Source organism: Nerophis ophidion, linkage group LG01, assembly GCF_033978795.1.
Source record: "Nerophis ophidion isolate RoL-2023_Sa linkage group LG01, RoL_Noph_v1.0, whole genome shotgun sequence".
Taxonomy (NCBI): Eukaryota; Metazoa; Chordata; class Actinopteri; order Syngnathiformes; family Syngnathidae; genus Nerophis; species Nerophis ophidion.
Window position 1 is genome coordinate 71,955,791 of NC_084611.1, and position 20,979 is coordinate 71,976,769.

Below are 20,979 nucleotides of genomic sequence, written 5' to 3' on the forward strand. Positions count from 1 at the left end.
CGCACTTTGGGCACTGTCACGCCAAATTTCTTCCCCCCTACAAAAACCTTCCACCTGGAAGACATTTGCCGTGACAGCCCCTCTAATGCTTGAAGGACCCCAATGAGGGTGGAAGGACCTTAAAGCAGCTCACACAGCTGCCTGTTTTCAAAGCATTATAATTGGCTGATTGTCATTGGTGAAAAAAAACGGTGAGGAAAAAATATTAGCATTCCAGCATGCTAACCTTTCAAGCTATTTTTGCTTCGCTAATTTTGCAGCTGTAACCCTTAAAGGCCTACTGAAATCCACTACTACCCACCACGCAGTCTGATAGTTTATATATCAATGATGAAATATTAACATTGCAACACATGCCAATACGGCCAGTTTAGTTTACTAAATTGCAATTTTGAATTTCCCGGGAGTTTCTTCTGGAAAATGTCGCGTAATTATGACGTATACGCGTGACGTCACGGGCTGTTAGGAAATATGAGAGCTGCACACACAAACAGCTATAAGTTGTCTGCTTTAACCGCATAATTACACAGTATTTCGGAGACCTGTGTTGCTGAATCTTTTGCAAATTCGTTCAATTAATATTGGAGAAGTCAAAGTAGAAAGCTAGAGTTGGTAAGCTTTAGCCTTTAGCCACACAAACACAGGGTGATTCCTTGTTTGAAATTCCCGGAGGTAAAACTTTACTATGGATCACAGCGAACATGGATCCCGACCGAATGTCAACCAGCAGGTTTCGGTGAGAAAATTGTGGTAAAAAGTCACTTCTTACCGGAGATCAGCTGAGCTTGTGCCGCCCATAAAGCCGCCGTCGACTTCCCTGAGACACTGCGCGTCAAGACACCTGTGGACACACACCTCCGACTATCAGGTACTGTTAAACTCACTAAAACACTAGCAACACAATAGAAGGATAAGGGATTTCCCAGAATTATCCTAGAAAATGTCTATAAAAACATCTGAATCCGTCCAAATGCAAACACGTTTTTTTTTTTAACTTGTTTTTTTTTTTTTTCTAGTCCGCCGCCATCAATATCCTCAAACACGTATCTTTCATCCTCGCTTAAATTAATGGGGAAATTGTAATTTTCTCAGTCCGAATAGCTCTTTTTGTTGGAGGCTCCCATTAAAAACAATGTGAGGATGAGAGGAGCTGTCACGCCAAATGTATTCCCCTCCTACTAAAACCTTCCCCCCATTTACTTCCGGGGTCATGATTAACACAGACGTTTTGTTAATGCTATATTATAAAAATATAACGCTATATTATAAAAATACAGACGTTTTGTTAACGCTATATTATAAAAAAAAAAAAAAAAAATTAAAAAATTAAAATTTACAAACAAAAGTAATGTGATGACGTAAGAGGAAATGTGAGGAAATGTGACCCCGGAAGTAAATGCGTCATCCCATAGCTTGTGTTTGTAAATTGTTTTTTTATTTTATTTTTTTTATAATATAGTGTTAACAAAATGTCTGTATTTTTATAATATAGCGTTATATTTTTATAACGTCTGTATTAATCATGACCCCGGAAATAAATGGGGGTGAAGGTTTTTGTAGGGGGGAAGAAATTTGGCGTGACAGAGCCATCAACATGCGACTTCCGGTAAACGCGGAGCTTTTCTGTTAGCACCAAAAGTTGCAAACTTTGTCCTCGTTGTTCTCTACTAAATCCTTTCAGCAAAAATACATCAACATCGCGAAATGATGAAGTATGACACATAGATTGGACCTGCTATCCCCGTTTAACTAAGAAAATCTAATTTCAGTAGGCCTTTAAGAGTCATATAACTTGGTATTGTCTCGCCCTCATTGGGGTCCTTCAGGTATTAGAGGGGCTGTCACGCCAAATTTCTTCCCCCCTACAAAAACCTCACCCCTCCCCCCCATTTACTTCCGGGGTCATGATTAATACAGACGTTTTGTTAACGCTATAAATTGGCCCTAGTGTGTGAATGTGAGTGTGAATGTTGTCTGTCTATCTGTGTTGGCCCTGCGATAAGGTGGCGACTTGTCCAGGGTGTACCCCGCCTTCCGCCCGATTGTAGCTGAGATAGGCGCCAGCGCCCCCCGCCACCCCAAAAGGGAATAAGCGGTAGAAAATGGATGGATGGACGGATATATAATAAAAATATAACGCTATATTATAAAAATACAGACGTTTTGTTAACGCTGTATTATAAAAAAAATTAAAAAACAATTTACAAACACAAGCTATAGGATGACGCATTTACTTCCGGGGTCACGTTTCCTCTTATGTCATCCCATAACTTGTGTTTGTAAATTAATTTTTTTTTTTTTTTTATAATATAGCGTTAACAAAACGTCTGTATTTTTATAATATCCATCCATCCATCCATTTTCTACCGCTTATTCCCTTTTGGGGTCGCGGGGGGCGCTGGCGCCTATCTCAGCTACAATCGGGCAGAAGGCGGGGTACACCCTGGACAAGTCGCCACCTCATCGCAGGGCCAACACAGATAGACAGACAACATTCACACTCACATTCACACTCTACAAAACGTCTGTATTAATCATGACCCCGGAAGTAAATGGGGGGGGGGGGGGGGGGGGGGGGGGGGTTTGTAGGGGGGAAGAAATTTGGCGTGACCGAGCCATCAACATGCGACTTCCGGTAAACGCAGAGCTTTTCTGTTAGCACCAAAAGTTGCGAACTTTATCGTGGATGTTCTCTACTAAATCCTTTCAGCAGAAATACGGCAATATCGCGAAATGATCAAGTTTGACACATAGAATGGACCTGCTATCCCTGTTTAAATAAGAAAATCTCATTTCAGTAGGCCTTTAAGAGTCATATAACTTGGTATTGTCTTGCCCTCATTGGGGTCCTTCATGTATTAGAGGGGCTGTCCCGCCGAATTTCTTCCGGGGGGAAGAAATTTGGCGTGCCAGCACCCCTGATATGAATGGTATTTGGTGTTTTATAAATTGGACTACCGCTACCTAAAGGACTGGAGTGGAACTTGTAGTCTTTTTTTTTGTTTTTTTTTTGTACTTTTCCGATACTTTGCAAATGTTTTGGTCTTTTACATACTGGACTGGCATTACATGAGTTGCTAAGATCATATATTAGACAATTTATTAAAAAAAATTATGATTAACAGGAAAACACATAGCTGTAGCTGGCTGGCTAGGTAGCAAAAGTGAAGAGTAGCATCGTCCGGCAGCCATGACGGCGCAAGTTGAAGTAATTAAAGCATCCAACTGGCTGCAGCCGAGCATTGTTGGGAACGCCAACCCGCCAGCCTGCGCTGGGAGGAAGTAGGAGGGCCGGGGCTTTACACACACTCACCGCCGGAGTCAGGTAACCGCCGCCCGGCTTCCTCCTCCTCGCACTCGCACGCAAGGACGCCTGAGGAGAGCGCGTGTCTCTCCGCTCCTCTTTCTTTCTTTTTTTTTAACTGTCACTTTCTCTTTTTAAGTTGGAGAAATTTCCAACAAGGCTTTTAACCTTTACTTCGTTTTTATTAGTTTATTTCCGCGGCTTTTTTGTGCTAGTTTTAACCCCTCGGCGGACTGGACTCCTGTCAAGCGATCCAGTGTAAACAGGTGAGTCTACTTTCACTTTCGCCATTTTAACTCAATTTGCTACTGTGAATTATTACCTTATTCAGGGGTGTCCAACCTTTTTCCACTTAGGGCCGCAGACTGAAAAATCAAAGCAAGCGGAGGCCATTTTGACATTTTTTTATTTTAAAAACCAATACAATATATGTATAACCAATATACATTTAGGCCTCCACTAAAGGGTTTTGTTCCAAAAAATATATAAAAATGTGTCATTATTCTGCATAATTCTGTTTTATTTTCATTCAAGTTTTAAATCTCCAGATCAGGGGTCTCAAACTTGCGGCCCGCGGGTCAATACATGGGTTTCCGATGACGTCACACCCGTCCCACAATTCCCTTATCCGCCATCTTGTGTGTCAAAACAAACACTCGTAACCAAGGACGCCTCCGTTGTTATTTTTGTGGGAATGGGTCACACATGTGTCGTTTGGGACTGTGTAAACCGCACCAATTGAGGACAAAGAACAACAATGTACTACGATATCCCAAGGTTATCGTAAAACAGGGAAAAGAAACAGAGCGACTGTCGACAGAAAGGAGCAACCTATGTCTAGCTAGAATCAATCGAGTGGGATTTACCCCTGATCCAGCAAAACGACATTATAAAGTTTGCTCCGATCATTTTGTAACAGGTAGTTTGAATTATGTTGCTCTCTGTATCGTTGATAAAATGTGTTATGGTTAGATTAGATATTAAAACATAGGAGGAACTACTGTGCCTGTGCTTGTACTTAATAACGCTCGACGTCTGACGATGTTGTTGCACAAATATAACCTTCTATATATAATGTAGGCATTCGCCGCTTATTTTTGGACGATTTTATTAAAATTTGAATGAATTGAATCAAGTAACCCTAAACTATGCAGTTGCATAGTTAGAATCATATAGTTCTGAAAATACTTTTGGGTACTTTTTATCAAGTGTTTCTGGACGATAGTCTTAAGCATATCCTGGAATCAGAGAAAGTAAGACAGGCTTAATTTTTTGTTTGGTTTTTAATTCTCTGTACAAGTCTGACAGTTCATCTTGTGTCCCCTTCTGTACCTCAGGTAGTTTCCTCTGTTTTAATGGTGCCGGTGTATCTCCGGATACGATTGCCTTTTCTAGCTTTCTCTTCATTGTCTTGGCGGAGGTGAAGTTAATGTCCTGTATGGTCTTGTACCCAACTTTCTTGACTGCAGATGGAAGTAGCCAGTAAGTTTTTTCCTGTGTGACAGTCGTGTTGTCCCGCATCTTGACGCTCGCTTCAATGGCAAACAACAATGCAGAAACATGTGAACATATTTCGCCAATGCCTGCCATACACGTACAGTGTCCTGATAAAACACGACCCGTCTTCTCTGATATGACCCATGGCACCAAACACGGATCAGTTGATCTCTTAGAGTGACAAACACGAGCGATGAGCACACATTTATCTTCCATTGTAGCCAGTTTCATTTCCTGTACCAATCCACACACAAAATAATGGTACGCTTCGAGCGACTTGTAGCCCTTGAGCTCATCCAGAGTGTAGGCACTAATATTGTTCACCAAATAGTTAACGATGTCGGGGTAAGTTATATCAGGATAACATTTGAAGTCCGTAGTCCATTCGTGCTTTCCCATCTCATACGGATCTTTATCGCCAATACCCTTCAATTTCTGTAAATACCTGGCTTTGCAAACCCCATCTAGCGTCTGTCTGTAGGGAATTTTTACGACTTCTTTTTAATTTTCCGAAGTGGACGTCATTGTTGCTGCAAAAGTGTGGAAATATATTTAAAAAACTGCCGCAGACGAGTAAACAAAGTTTTGACAGACAAGACGGCGGCTGCCTCGAAGGATTATGGGTAATCGCCGCTAGCGGAAACCCATCTATTGTGGCCCGCGAGACGTTATTATGCGGCCCACGCTTTGATATGACAATTTAATGTTGGTGCGGCCCGCAAGTTTAATATGGACGGCGCTTGACAGCGTCATGCTTGCCCACGTCCCCAATTTTCCCGGGTGACCCCTGAATTTCAGGGCACCAATTCTCTCGAAGCCCCTGTTAATTTTCACCAGATTAACAATAATCAGGGTGTGCCATAATGGCACTGCCTTTAGCGCCCCTACATTCTAAACCAGGGGTTGGGGACCTTTTTTGCTGCGAGAGCCATGAAAGCCAAATATTTTAAAATGTATTTCTGTGAGAGCCATATAATATTTTTTAACACTGAATACAACAAAATGCGTGGATTTTTAAGTAAGACCAACCTTTTTAGAGTATAATAAGTCTCTTATTCTTTTTGATAACATTGTTATTCCGAGGCTAACCAATAATTAATATTATACTTATTAATGCGACTTCTTGAACTGGTGTGGTAGAAAACGGATGGACGGATTAAAATGCATGAGAATGTTTTATATTTTCAACGTAGTTTTTAACACTTTAAGACATGCCATGAATTGATTTATGTGGACCCCGACTTAAACAAGTTGAAAAACTTTTTATGGTGTTACCATTTAGTGGTCAGTTGTACGGAATATGTACTGTACTGTGCAACCTACCAATAAAAGTTTCAATCCATCAATCAATCAAAAGTTGATTACCAGCAGAATTATTCATTACTTATTGTGTTAAGCAATGTCAGCTAAGATTTATCTGAGAGCCAGATACAGTCATCAAAAGAGCCACATCTGGCTCGAGAGCCATAGGTTCCCTACCCCTGTTCTAAACTGACAGCGTGCAAGCAGTTGTGAGTTGCATCTGGCCATGAGAGACGTACGTGTGTCATTGCAAGATATTTTTGATTAACAGCTACACAGGTCACACTAAGGGTGGCCGTAAAAAAACTTTTAACACTGTTACAAATATGTGCCAGACTGTGAACCCACACCAAACTAAAATGACAAACACATTTCGGGAGAACATCCGCACCGTAATGCAACATAAACACACCAGAACAATTACCCAGAATCCCATACAAACCAATTGCTTCCGGGTTACAATACACACACCCCTGCTACCATCAAAACCCCACGCCCCAACCCTCCCTACTTGCGTCGGTTGAGGTGTTGTATATTGTAGCCCTGCAAGGTGTCCTGGGTATTTGTTCTCTTGTGTTTAAGTTGTGTTAGGGTGCGGAAATTCCTCCCAAAAAAGGTTTGTAGTTCTTGTTTGGAGTGGGTTCACAGTGTGGCGCATATTTGTAACAGTGTTTAAGTTGTTTATACCGCCACCCTCAGTGTGACCTGTATGGCTGTTGATCAAGTACGTCTTGCAGCCGCTGACGTTGTTCTGCACAAGTCTCACACAACATGTCACAGAGCCAGCACATTGGTTGTGTGATGTAAAAGCGTGCGCGATAACATGTAGTGGAGCAGTAGTCTTCTTTAGGGGTTAAGCGGACCCCTGGAGGTATTTGAAAGTATGCCACTTTGGACACCCCTGATTTAGATTGTTGAAAGCAGTCCATGCTGGATGTGAGCCCATTCATAGTTGGACAAGCGCAGCAGCTGTTCACTTGTCTCACCTGGAAAGTTACACTACAATTTAAGTGTCACTTGTGTATTTTTAAAGTCCCAATTTTGTTCTGGAAATGATGCAAATGTCACTCACATTGTGAAAAAACTGATTTGATCTGTGTGTGATTTTACAGCAGCCTCTTGATTTCGTGTCACATCGTCAGGAACTCTTTCAGTTTGCAATTGTGCCTTTGAACACTTTTATGAGTAATAAAGTCCAGGTCTGCAGGCTATTTGGACCACTTTTATCATGCAGTAGTTTGGACATCAGGACACTCATTGAACACTTTCAAGCAGTTGCATCTCACACTTAATGTATGTGCAAGGCCTTGAGTTCTACTAGGTCTGGGTTGGCAACCCTACGTGTCGAAAGAGCATTATTCGACCAAAAATACAAAAAACATACCTGTTTGGTTGGCTGCAAATCTTTGGGTGTCCCACGATTCGATTCAATATCTATTCTTGGGGTCACGATTTGATTCAAAAACGATTATTTTTTCATTTCAACACGATTCTCGATTCAAAAACTATTTTTTTCCCGATTTAAAAAGATTCTCTATTCATTCAACACATAGGGTTTCAGCAGGATCTACCCCAGTCTGCTGACATGCAAGCAGAGTAGTAGATTTTTGTAAAAAGCTTTTATAATTGTAAAGGACAATGTTTTATCAACTGATTGCAATAATGTCAATTTGTTTTAACTATTAAACGAACCACAAATATGACTTATATTATCTTTGTGAAAATATTGGACACAGTGTGTTGTCAAGCTTATGAGATGTGATGCAAGTGTAAGCCATAGTGACAGTATTGTTCTTTTTTTATTTTTATAAATGTCTACTGATAATGTCAATGAGGGATTTTTAATCACTGCTATGCTGAAATTATAACTAATATTGATACTGTTGTTGATAATATTCATTTTTGTTGCACTACTTTGGTTTGTTCTGTGTCGTGTTTGTGTCTTCTCTCAATTGCTCTGTTTAATGCAGTTCTGAGTGTTGCTGGGTCAGGTTTGGTTTTGGAATTGGATTGCATTGTTATGGTATTGCTGTGTATTGTTTTGTTCAAATTTGAATCGATTTTTCCCCCACACCCTACTGTTAGGAGCCTCAAAAAGTTAAAAGCCTTATGTAAGTGTTATAGTGAAGGCAACACATTAAGTAAGTGTCTCGAAGGGGTAGGGTAACTCCTGGAAATGACTGGCTTAAAACTGCCAAAGATATAGATGTGTGTGTCCAAGTGAAAGAAAAGCACAGGCGGTCTTCTTCTAATGGATTTATTACACTCTTTGCAGGCTGGGTAACGTTTGCTGTGGTCTGGAACAACATGTTAATGTTTGCTGTGGTCTGGAACAATATGACACACAATCAGAAATGTAGCCAATATTACATACAGATCAAGTGTCATGAGTAAAGGAAATTAAATGAGCTGAGATATACCTACAAGCGAGGCGTAATGATGCGATATGTACACACAGCCAGCCTCAATAGCATGTTAGCATGGATTAGCACTACACACAAATCAGTAAGTGTCCACCCTGAGATCGGTAGGTCGTGACTTCAAACCCCGGCCGAGTCATACCAAAGACTATCAAAATGGGACCCATTAACCCCCTGGGAGGTGAGGGGAGCAGTGAGCAGCATCAAGGGTTGGAATTGGGGGATAAATCACCCAAAAAATAAAAAATGATTCCAGGGCGCGGCCACCGCTGCTGCTCACTGCTCCCCTCACCTCCAAGGTGGCGACCAAGGGGAAAGGTTAAATGCAGAGGATAACTTCACCAAACCTAGTGTGTGTGTGACTATCATTGGTACTTTAACATCAAAAAAGCTCACCATTCACACACAGTATAAAATGTTTGGTGGACAAAATGAGACAAAGAAGGAATGGCATTAAATACGTCTTTCTGTGGCATTGTAGGAGAAAGTTGTACATGTAAACAAACTACGGGCAGTTCAAGGATCACCAAAATGAGTAGGACAAAACGGCGCTGGCCAAATACTCTCATCAAACATATTAAACAGTGGGCTTTCTGACAATTAGGAAGGTTAGTGTCGTGTTTGTCCTCATATAAAAACATTATTAAAACAACAAATATTTTTAACCCCATCTTTTTCCATTTTTGAAAAAGCTCTAGGGAGCCACTAGGGCGGCGCTAAAGAGCCGCATGTGGCTCGAGACCCGCGGGTTGCTGACCCCCGTACTCGGTTAACCACGCAGGCTTTTATGACTCACATAGGCCTACTTGGGCCCCGTTTACACAAAGTCGGATAAGGTTTTCAAGGGTAAATCACACCTAACCTTATCCGTGTCCACACACAACAATGCCAACCTTTAAGACCCCCGCCCCCCTCCGTTCGCCGGCGCAACGCGACGTAGCACGCATGCGTGGGAAATGTGCACATCATAGTCACATCCAGTGTTGCTTTGTGTGCAAGTTCTTAAATATAACTTATCCGAACAATATCCAGTGTTGTGCTATTTCAATTAACTGGAATCCAGTGCGCTGTGGGGCCCTATTGTAGTGAATCACACATCATCCTAAATGCATCAAAACTTTGTTAGACACGTTTTGATTGATTGATTAAAACTTTTATCAGTAGATTGCACAGTACAGTACATATTCCGTACAATTGACCGCTAAATGGTAACACCCGAATAAGTTTTTCAACTTGTTTAAGTCGGGGTCCACGTTAATCAATTCATGGTAGTAATATATACTATAAGCATAATACAGTCATCATACAAGTTAATCATCAGAGTATATACATTGAATTATTTACATTATTTACAATCCGGGGGGTTAGGTTTGGTTGAAGTCAGTACTTCAGTCAACAATTGCATCGTCAGAGAAATGGACATTGAAACAGTGTAGGTCTTACTTGGTAGGGTATGTACAGTGAGCAGTGAACATAGTGAGTTCAGAAAGCATAAGAACAAGAATATACATTTGCTTATTTACATATGATTATTTACAATCCGGGGAGGTGGGATGTGGAGGAGGGAGGGTGTTAGTTTAGGGTTGTAGTTGCCTGGAGATGTTCTTTTAGTGGGCTTTTGAAGGAGGATAGAGATGCACTTTCTTTTACACCTGTTGGAAGTGCATTCCATATTGATGTGGCATAGAAAGTTAATGAGTTAAGACCTTTGTTAGATCTGGGTTTAACGTGGTTTGTGGAGCTCCCCCACAATGTGATAAAGAACATTTAACATTAATCAATCTAGGGATCTAGATATCTGGTAAGGACACTCCTCACTCTTTTGCCTCACCTTCCTTGTCCATTTATTTTTGGTGACTTTATATACTCTGGACCGAGATGTCGAGTTCGCGACATACTGTACATGGTGGACAATAACTGATACAGTCTGCTTCGCCAGTCCAAATGCTTTCGCCGTTTTCCTCGACGGCCAGGTAATACAAAGCAAACGCTACCTTTGTTATCAAATCCACGGAATTCGCATTCTCCTTGTCTCTCCTTTGACCAATGGAGAAAGTTTTTCGCTGAGTAGCCTCACAGCTGACCCGGCCGAACATTGGAAAGTTCTCTTGCTGTCTGAGAAGGGTTGCATCCCAAATAGCTGCACTCGCTTTCTCTTAAGGTATTCATGTGTGATTTCCACAAGCGTCTGTACATGTAGAAAAAGGAGAAACACGGGCATGTCTGGATGACTCGCCTCCATCTTTCTAGTGTTTAGCTCCGAGCTACCGAAATCTCTTTTTTATGAAGTTGGCTTTGGCGTGTTCTTTCTGATGTCACTTCCTGTGTGGGTGAGGTCTTTCTGGCGTCATTTCCTCACTGAACTCACTTTGTAAACAATCAATGAGTCCATACAAAGCTAAGTGCCGGAGATTCAAGAAATACACGGCGCAGTAACTCGTGTAAAATTTGTCCGAGGAGGGGGACCTTAAATGCTGGTTTAAAGTGGCTGAAATGGGGCTTAGGCTAAATAATTATTCGTTTAAGGGTTTAAACGACTTAGTGTAGACAGGACCTTGCTGTATGTGCAAGGTCTTGAGTTCTTGTAGGTTAACCAGACAGGCTTTTATGACTCACATACAGGTAAGCCTACTTAATAGCAACACTCTTACAACTATCCAAGTTATTATTGGTCTGCAATGTTTGTTTGTGGCAAACCTCATTTGAGCAATGCATCAAACAAACACTGCTTTGCATGCAGCGGAGCATGCTGATTTGTAAACAAAGTTCCCAACAGCAGCTCCTCAAATGCTGCTGCTTCTGTCAAGCTCCAAACGGAAGGGTCTTAAGGCCTTTTACGCCAGGGAGTGACTTTCACTTCTGGTTTAATTTGACACACTGGAAATACTTTCTTTTTGAAGGCTTGCTAACAAGCACAGTTAGGCAGTGCTTCTCAATTATTTTCTGTCATTAACCCCCCTGGGGGAAATACGTTTTCCGCGACCCTCCTGATTTGAATTGTTTTTAAAAATGTGATAATATTGATGTATTTATCCAGTGTTGGCGTTAATACCCTTTTAATGTCTTTTTACGCATTGAAATCAGAAAGGACGCGCATTTTCGGAAGTCCACGCGTCCCCTGGGAAGCAATTTTATTTTATTTTATTTTATTTTTTTTACCGACCCTGCTTTCTCTGTGTCAAAACAGTGTTTTTTTTTTAATATTTGCAGAGTCAAATTTCCGTCCCTGTTTATTGCGTTTTTATTGTTCGACTTTAAAGTAATGAACTTTCCGGTACAATTTCTTAAATTTTGACTCGCCAAAAGTTTTATCAATCATAAATATTGCATTTCTGCGTGTTAATGTTTTCTTCATGGCGAGCAATAAACCCTTCACGAGCCACTTTTTAGCAAATAGCTCACTTATTAAGATGGAAATATGTTTTTTTGCACACCATGTAAACGGGCTAATAAAAACAACACCTTTACAACCAGGTGCACTGATTTTCAAAGATCCAGCCTCACCAGGCACCAAAAAACATCAAGTTACATCCTGCTTGTCGGCTCCCAGACTGTGGTCGAGGAGCGCAGGGGAGACAACCTTTTTCCAAAACACAATATAGAATGTGAGCTATAACAGGATAATGCATACATTTATTATTTGTTTTCAAAACGGTTAAAAAAAAAAAAGTGGGACCCCAAAAATGTACTGTGGGACCCCATTTTTATGACTTGATGGGGTCCCTGACACCCCATTTAGAAAATTCCTAGCGCCAACACTGATTTAGCTGTACAATGCACTGTGAGTTACATTTTATATATGCCGCTGACAACCACTCCTTTAACCTTTCCATTCATGTCACAAACTTCTCCATCTCTTCGCCTCTGTTAGCTCTGTGCAAGGGTTGTAACTAGGGCTGGGCAATATTGACGAAAAACTATAACTCGATATATTTTTACTGAAACTCGATGTTCGATATAAACCTCGATTTATTTTAGGGTGAAAGTATACATATAAAGATATTCATTTTGGAGCGAGATTCACTGAAATTGAAGTGAATGACAACTGTACTTTAAACAGTCAAGGCACTTTTGTTAACCTAGTTAGTCAAGATGGGTATTAACAGCACAGAAAAAAACAGTTTAAGTAGCACTGATAACATAACATAAATAAAATAGAAAAAAAAAATAAGTTTTTGCTGAAAATAAAGTTTTGTTGTACTTGTGCAATGACATAGACCTATCCTATATTATTTCTACGTGAAATAAATAACATAAATGTGAAAATAATAGAAAATGTATCAACCTCAGATAAAAAATGTATTTGCAGGCAGGCGCTATTTAATTCCCAGTTAACGATGTAATGGACTGTCATATAGTGAGCGCCAAGTAAGTGACTTGACATAATAGTGCGGCTATGATCTTCCTCACTTTGGCATACATTTTTGGCAGCATTTTTCGTGCGAAATATGCCCGGCTTGGCAACTCAAGAACAGTTTTGATTTGGGCTTACATAGTAAACAACTCAAATGAATGTGTTATTCAGACACATACATTTGTCCAAATGTGGCCAAGTAGACGCATTGTGGGTTTCCTGGACGTTGTCTATATTGCTAAAAGAAAAATCTAAAGAAGAGAATCCCTCTGCCATCTTCCACGTGTTTTTTTTAATATATAAATTGCCCACTTGAATATTCCCTCTTCTCTTCCACGTCATTTGGTATGTTTGTTGCGATATTCCTTCCTGGTTTGATGATGCGCCCTATCTTGCCTCTGATTGGTCTGTCCCTAATGTTTTGTCATAATCTTAACCAATCGTGACTCACCATAGTCAACAACCAACCAATCATGGATGTTCTTATACGTGCAAGCACAACCTGGAAGGACGAAAGGGAGGGGTTTCGTGGCTGGTGGAGAGAAGCAGAGGAAAACAAGTAACACAACAGATAAGGTGTTTGGTCATTTTAACGTGAAATAAATTATATCAATAGCACAATATTTTGTTAATTTATATCTTGTTTAAAAATATATCGATAAATCTTACAAACTCGATATATCACCCAGCCCGAGTTGTAACAATCGATTATTTCCATTCGAGAAACAGCTTGATTTAATATTATGCTGCTTCAATAAATAGTTAAAAGAATGTAAGTAATAAACAATGTATAGAATTCGGACCAAATAGAGTGCCTGGTACTTGAAATATGCGGACGCACCGTTTTTCCGGACGACTAAAATCTGCACCAGTACATAAATAGCACCCACTCAATTTTACAAAAAAAAAAAGTTTCATATAAACGCCGTACTGTACAAAGAACCACCGATATATACTGATACATTGTGAAATGAAATAGTTACATAGAATGTTTTTGTAAATGCTTATTTACATACCTTAATTGTTTCCAAACAGTGTCTCTGTAAAACGGCTAATCAAACAAAACTGAAAAATCATTGTCTTCATTCTTTATGAGATGAATAAGATGTTCCCCTTTTTAATAAGGTTTAAGATGTTTTTTAGGACTCTTCCTACTAGATTGAGCAGTTTCTTAAAGTGGATAATTATAGTTCGTTGTTTGATATATTTGCTTAGTCCATTCCATAATTTAGCTTGGCAAAGATAAATCCATAGACTAGCCACACCGTTTGTACAAGCTACAGGCTCCGAAACTTTGGAAAAAAGTAGCGGCTTACAGTTCGGAAAATTCTTTAGTTTCTGTACTGTGTGAGTGCCATGATCTGTGTGGTGGCAAACAGTGGAGAGTATTTTTTGTTGTTCTTTAATTTTTATCAATTTACACGTGTTGCTATTTCATAGGTTGATCGGCAACACTAAATGGGCCCTAGTGTGTGAATGTTGTTTGTCTATCTGAGTTGGCCCTGCGATGAGAGGGCGACATGTCCAGGGTGTACCCCGCCTACCGCCCGAATGCAGCTGAGATAGGCTCCATCACCCCCCGAGACCCCTAACGGAACATCCATCCATCTATTTTCTACCACTTATTCCCTTTGGTGCCTATCTCAGCTACAATCGGGCGGAAGGCAGCGTACACCCTGGACAAGTCGCTGTCTCATCGCAGGGCCAAATCAGATAGACGGACAACATTCACACTCACATTCACACACGAAAGGGACAAGTGATAGAAAATGGATGGAAGGATGGATGGATGTTGCCATTTCAATGTTGATCATGCGAATTTATTATTTAAAAAAATAATAATTGTTATGGCAAACGGGAAAATGGTTGTCAGTTTAAACTATTTTCCCTAAAATACACATTGAGGCTATAAAGTGTTTTATCCAATTACTCAAACAACATAAACGATACATTACTCGATTAATAAAATAACCATGAGCTGAAGAAGAAGGGAGATAAGATAAATGATAACTGCACCCCTACTCTGTACAGAAGTGTTCCTGTGTACTTGCTAGAGATTGTCTTATATGTTTTTTTAGGGCCGATACCGATTAGTAGTAGTCAAGGAGGCTGAAAACTGATATTTGGAGCCATTATTCATCTCTAGCAAAGCTGAAAAGTAAACAGCCGGTCAAGGCTTTAATTTGTTTTTTTAACACTATTTTAGAGGAAATGTCGGACCAGTAGCGAAACATTGTTTTATGCGACACTAATGTTGTTGTTGATTTAGCGCCAAATAACATCAGGGGATTTCACAAACACCTTTATTGCATGTGTCTAATGCTGCGGGTCAGAGGGAAGTCAACATTTGCATTCCAAAATTGTTAAAAAAATATGTGAATTCGCTACATTGCAATAACTCAACTTTATAGCAATTTATGGATTCAATGCATTTAAGGTTCCCTGTGAGGAACCCTGAAATATTGCAAACATTTAAATGCAATCCATTCTAGGCTCCTTCACGTAGCTTATACAATAGATGAGGCATTTTTCAAGCTGGCTGACATAATTTGTTTCTAGATGTTGCAGAACATTTAAGAATGCTGCCTCTTTTTCTTTACCTGTACAATAAGTCTCCTTTTTGTCAATATATTTTCACAAAGTTGGGATTTTTAGAAGGGATATCTTTTCAGTCATCTTAATATCCACCCATGTATGTTGCGTTGGTATTTGATTGAATCACGGGACATGATGCTTGCCCTGCTCCTTTAATGAGCCCACACTCCTTTATTCCAAAATGTAATAAATTGATTTTTGTCCGCAAAATTCTACACAAACCATAATGACAATGAGAATCATCTTAATATCCACCCATGTATGTTGCGTTGGTATTTGATTGAACCACGGGACATGATACTTGCCCTGCTCCTTTAATGAGCCCACACTCCCTTATTCCAAAATGTAATAAATTGATTTTTGTCCGCAAAATTCCACGCAAACCGTAATGACATTGAGAAAAGTGTTGTTTTTTCATTTAAAAATGTATTAAAACTTTTAAAAAATTAAACATAAAATCACAGCGACAGGAACTCGGACACTAGTCAGGATAGAGAGTAGCGAAACAAACAAAACAGAACCATTAAGACGCCGGGAAAGAGAGACAAAAACTAGATTTCCCAGCAAAAATGGAAGTTCTGAAAGTTAAGCAGAAGAGTTAAACTGTGTACAAGCGACCAACGTTGCAGGATGAAGAGAAAGGTGCGTGGCTGCATAAGCGATGCAGTAATAAAAAAATAAAAAAAGAAGCAACCCTTCACATGCAGGGCAAACAGGCTTGTGCTTGAGCAGTGTTTATAACTATCTACTTGACTAATTATTAATTTAAAAAAAAAACTAAATAGTAAATACTGCTATCATTCGTGTAAATATTGTATCTGTGGTAGTTGTAAAAAAAGATGTAATGGTCCATCTCAAGTATTTATTACTGTTAGTTGGATTAAACACTGTTGCCATCCAGCTGCAGGCTTGCGTAGCGTTCTAACATGAATACTAGTGTGTACCCATAAATAATGAACATCTCCTCAGCTGTTCCTGTCCGTATTGACCCCCTCACTGCCACTGGGGTTCTGATCCACTATTTGAGAAGTACTGAGCTATGTTTACAATACAACAACCTTGGTTTTTTTATTTGTGCTTTTGAAAGCTTTAACGTATAATGATGATGTTCGAAAAATTGTTTTGGTACGCCCTACTTTTTGTAGGATTCAGATTTTGCCAAGTAATTGGGATTTTTTGTTCAGGTAACATTTTGCAGAATCGTAAAGCCAAACAAAATCCTACACGTCTTGTCATGTTATTGATTCTCTTCATGAGTCCAACTGTGTTCATTAATTGTCTTTATTACAAACTGTGCCAATGTTAGCCGAAAATCATTCTCTCTTAGCGAAGTCGCCCCTCTATGACGTCATTACTGGTTGACTGGAGTTCAAGACCGAACCCATAGTTAAGTACGCAGATACCACTCCCTTTCCCACCTCCCTCTCTGTCATCGCCTTCTTTGCGAGATTTAAGTGATTTTTAAACCTTAATTTATTTATTTATATCATCATTTAAAAGCATTCCACATTTTTTCCTCATTTATATTTATGAAAAATATCTCAAAAATGTTTTTATGGTATTAGTTTTGGGTGTCTAACACATATTTAATTGGATTTGGATTTTATTTTAGTTGTAGTTTTTGTGCGATTTGGTCTTTGTCGGAACCTTTGAAACAGATTACTAACGGTGCCAAGTAGTAACCTTTATTTTTCCCTATTTACTCTAATCAATTCCAAACAATTAACTAGGCCTAGACCGATAATACATTTTTCTGTACGATATATTGTCCAACACATTATTGCTGATAAACTATATTATTGTTACTATTAGTTTGACATCATGCAATGTTATCATAATATTTCATTATAATAATGCAAGTAACCCTTTCAAACACAATAAACTTTTATTACTCATTACTCTAGTATAATTGTTTATTATTGTGCAGTAATTGGAAGGTCAAAAACTTTAAAATGTAAGTAAACAAACAATCAAATGCACTCAATCTTTAATAGCAAATTTGCACTTCAACATGTATTGAATATTGCAGGAAATGTTGATTTTCCCCCCTATATGAAAAACTGGGTGGAGTGGGTTGTTTTGTTGCGTCTTTTGCAGTCCCTCACTTTCCAACAAATTCGGCATACCGGCTTGTTTGTCCGTGTTGATGGGCTAATCTTGCTTGTTTGGTTTGATGCAAATATATTCCCACACATGGAGGTTTGGTTTTGAAATCGTCATTTTTTCTTCATGATCTGTGTTATTTTAAGGTGATTTTTACTAGCAGGTCAAGGCTATTGAAGCTCTGTCCGTGCATCCTGTGTGTAAAAGTTAGCGTTCCTGCCTCCACCCACAGAGACTCACCGACTGACTGGCGCCAGCTCACCTACTCAAATTCTCACAAGAAAGAAAAAAACATCACCGTAATTCCCCACTAAGAAATGACATTCCCCTATATAAACTTATATAACTACATTACCGTCTGAGTGATCGTTTTATACTAGAAGTGGGAATCTTTGGAAACCTCACTATTCGATTACAATTAAAATTCAGGCGCTACGATTCGATTAAAAATCAATTATTGACACATCTATAATTTATGCATATTGATGCAGTTTTACATTTATTTTCGTTTCACTAAATAAACGTTTATCAATTGTAACTTCTAAAAACAGTGCATTTATGATGAGAAACTCTTAAATTAATTCCATCACATTTATTAAATTCTTGAAAAAGTGTGCAAAACTGTACCATAAGTGCCCTAAAATGAAGGAGCTGGTCGGATATCTTGGTGAGGTGGCTCGCTGCAGTCAGCCAAATTTTATAATTGTCTGCATTACTTTATTTACAATAAAAAAAAAAGATTATCAATTTATGACATTTACTAATTGATTTTACAATTGATCATGTCTGAATTGTGATGCATCTAAAAATCGATAATTTCCCCGACCTTTATTCTTTACACAGAGGAATATGAGACAGAGGGGTTTTTACAGTGTGCCACACCACAACCAGAAATAATAATAACAGATTTTATGTATTTTCATTTCAATAAATCTTGAAGTGCTGCAGTACAAACCAATTTTTAAAACAATAAGCTGAGCCATTAAAAAAGATAAAATACTAAGACTGAAACACTATCAGTAAAGCATAAAAAACACAAAACATACAAAATAGTGTTATTTCCAACAATGAATTTATTTTAGTTATTTAAAAAAAATTATTGATCAAAAGATTGCAATGTGTATAAGTATTTTTTGACTACATTACACAATATTGTGATAATGATAAACGTGATCATTTTGGTCACGATAACCATGATACGAAATGTTCATATCGTTACATCACTGGACTGCAACAAAACACAACAAACGTCCTAAGATAAGACATGGGTTAATGGGAGTAACGGGCGGTAGACGGATGACCCTGTCATTTGACAAAATACTGTTGACATCACAAATGACCTTTTTTGGAAGTAAAAAGAAAAACATCTGGTTTACAGCCCATTTAGCATGAGGTTTCAAGGAGACGTTGAATGTAAAGAATCCCAACACAAGATTTGTGAGAATGTCACACTAGCAAAAGAACACATTGCACAGTTGATCTGCAGGTCTGTAAATCTTCACTAAGGAAGTCATTGTAATTAAAAAGACATACTACAAATTGAGCTACAGCTGCTGACACTCACTGTTCAAGGTTCGACAAAAAGGAAACAGCCATGGCTGAAATGTTGTAAATGATTTGTGATGCCTAAAGTCATCATGAGGTCTTAGGTGGAACTTTGCCCTGCTTGTTTTTTTCCCCCCGTTTTTTTTTAAGTCACTCTCTTGCCAGTTAAGCGAGAATAAAAAACCCTCATCCAGGCACAAGATTGTAGAAGCAAAGTATAAGTAGTTTTTTTGCACATATCGTCTGATTTATTCGTGTGACAGTTCAGTGATGTAACTTTGGTTCATTGGCATATTTTCCGCTGGGAGTACCTTTTATGCTGTGTTTGTATTCCCACGGACCTAGAGAGAAATATATCTGCAGATGACAATGTCATATTGATTGAACATCTTGTTAGGTGGCAGCAATAAAATAGTCGCATATGATATTGTATACGTAGTCAAGTGAAAATATTAGTACACCCAACAGTGGAAAACTTCGACTACTGAATCATTTTACACAAAATAGTGGAAATCTGCAAAACATGCTTACCGGCTGAGTCACCGGTGGTATTGTATTGTATGTTAAATATAGCACATGGTGGGGCTATTAATGAATCCAATAGTTGGACTCTATTTGATAGAATTAATATATTTCACACAGCTTTAAGGGGAACTGCACTTTTTTGGAATTTTGTATGTCGTTCACAATCATTATGTAAGACAAGAACACAGTTGTATTTTTTTAATCAAAGTCGTCAAAGTCAGTTTTATTCAATTATTCACATGTACAAGACATACAGGGAATCGAGCGGAGCCCACGAGGAACGCGATATATAGTGGAGCGCGTGCACGGCGCAAACTCGTTTGTAGTAAAACATAGCTGCCGAACACCCACCTAGAAAGATTGCAATAATTGCGCTTGCCTTTACGGCATACACTGCTAAAAAATAAAAAGAGGAAACCAGAAGAAGAAAAGAAAGACGCTGTACATCTAAAAAAGCAATGGACCAAAACTTGAATAAATATTGGTCCGGCATATTAAAAATGGAGTGTGTTGTGGGCCAGTCTTGGGCTATCTTTAGACTTGAAGTGGCTTTTTTTGTTCTATTGTCCTATATTTTTGTATAGTAACGTGTGTTACGGATAGTCTGCAACAAAATTCAAACAAGGGGATCCTTCGATGCGGGCACCAAACGCCTTTTCGTGTCGTCCTCGACAGTTTTGAGTCTTAAATGGCTGTCGGAATACCTACTCAGACTTCTTCTGTGTAGGTGAGATGCATGATTTATGATCTAGAATAAACTTACACGGAGCAAGGAAGTGAGGAAGCAGCAGCAACAGCCCGGCTAAATTATTTTAACCCAATGCGGCCCCTGGGTCAAAAAGTTTGGGGACCCCTGGCGTAAACAAAGGCACAAAAGCTTGGGATCACGGCACCACTATAAATAGTTTGTCTGCGTTACAGCTTATAATAACATACTAATAATATTGATATAAATAATTTTAATATTCAAGTCACAGTATGTAAATTCAGTATTATTGGAGCTTTTTGAATGGTTATTTATTGGATTTTATGGGCGAAATAATGGACCTCCCATTGGCTTCGTTGTAAGTCATCTTTTATTTACGTTTATTTAATATTTAGAATGCATTAAATAAAATCCTCCATTGTCGTGTTTTTCATAATGATTGTGAACAATAGGCAAAATTCCAAAGTAAGTGTGGTTCCCTTTTAAGGGGGCTGACTGGCACTTGGGTGTAAAATTGGTCGAAAAACTAAGCCGTCATCAAGCCAAACATCTATATTCCGCGACTAATTGCCCATAGGTCTTTGACCATCTATCTAATGATTATAATATTTAACGGATATCCGTGATA

The 20,979-nt window shown here is 39.0% G+C and overlaps 1 protein-coding gene across 4 annotated transcripts in view; it reads left to right on the forward strand.

Annotated features, from left to right (window-relative positions):
- Nucleotides 1-3,159: 3,159 nt before the first annotated feature.
- Nucleotides 3,160-20,979, forward strand: part of palm3 (paralemmin 3) — a 100,902-nt gene continuing 83,082 nt past the window's right edge. For 3 of the 4 annotated variants that reach the window (XM_061910332.1, XM_061910340.1, XM_061910324.1), the window contains exon 1: nt 3,332-3,570. The gene's annotated coding sequence lies outside the window, so the exon portion shown is untranslated. The other variant, XM_061910349.1, reaches the window with a different exon arrangement.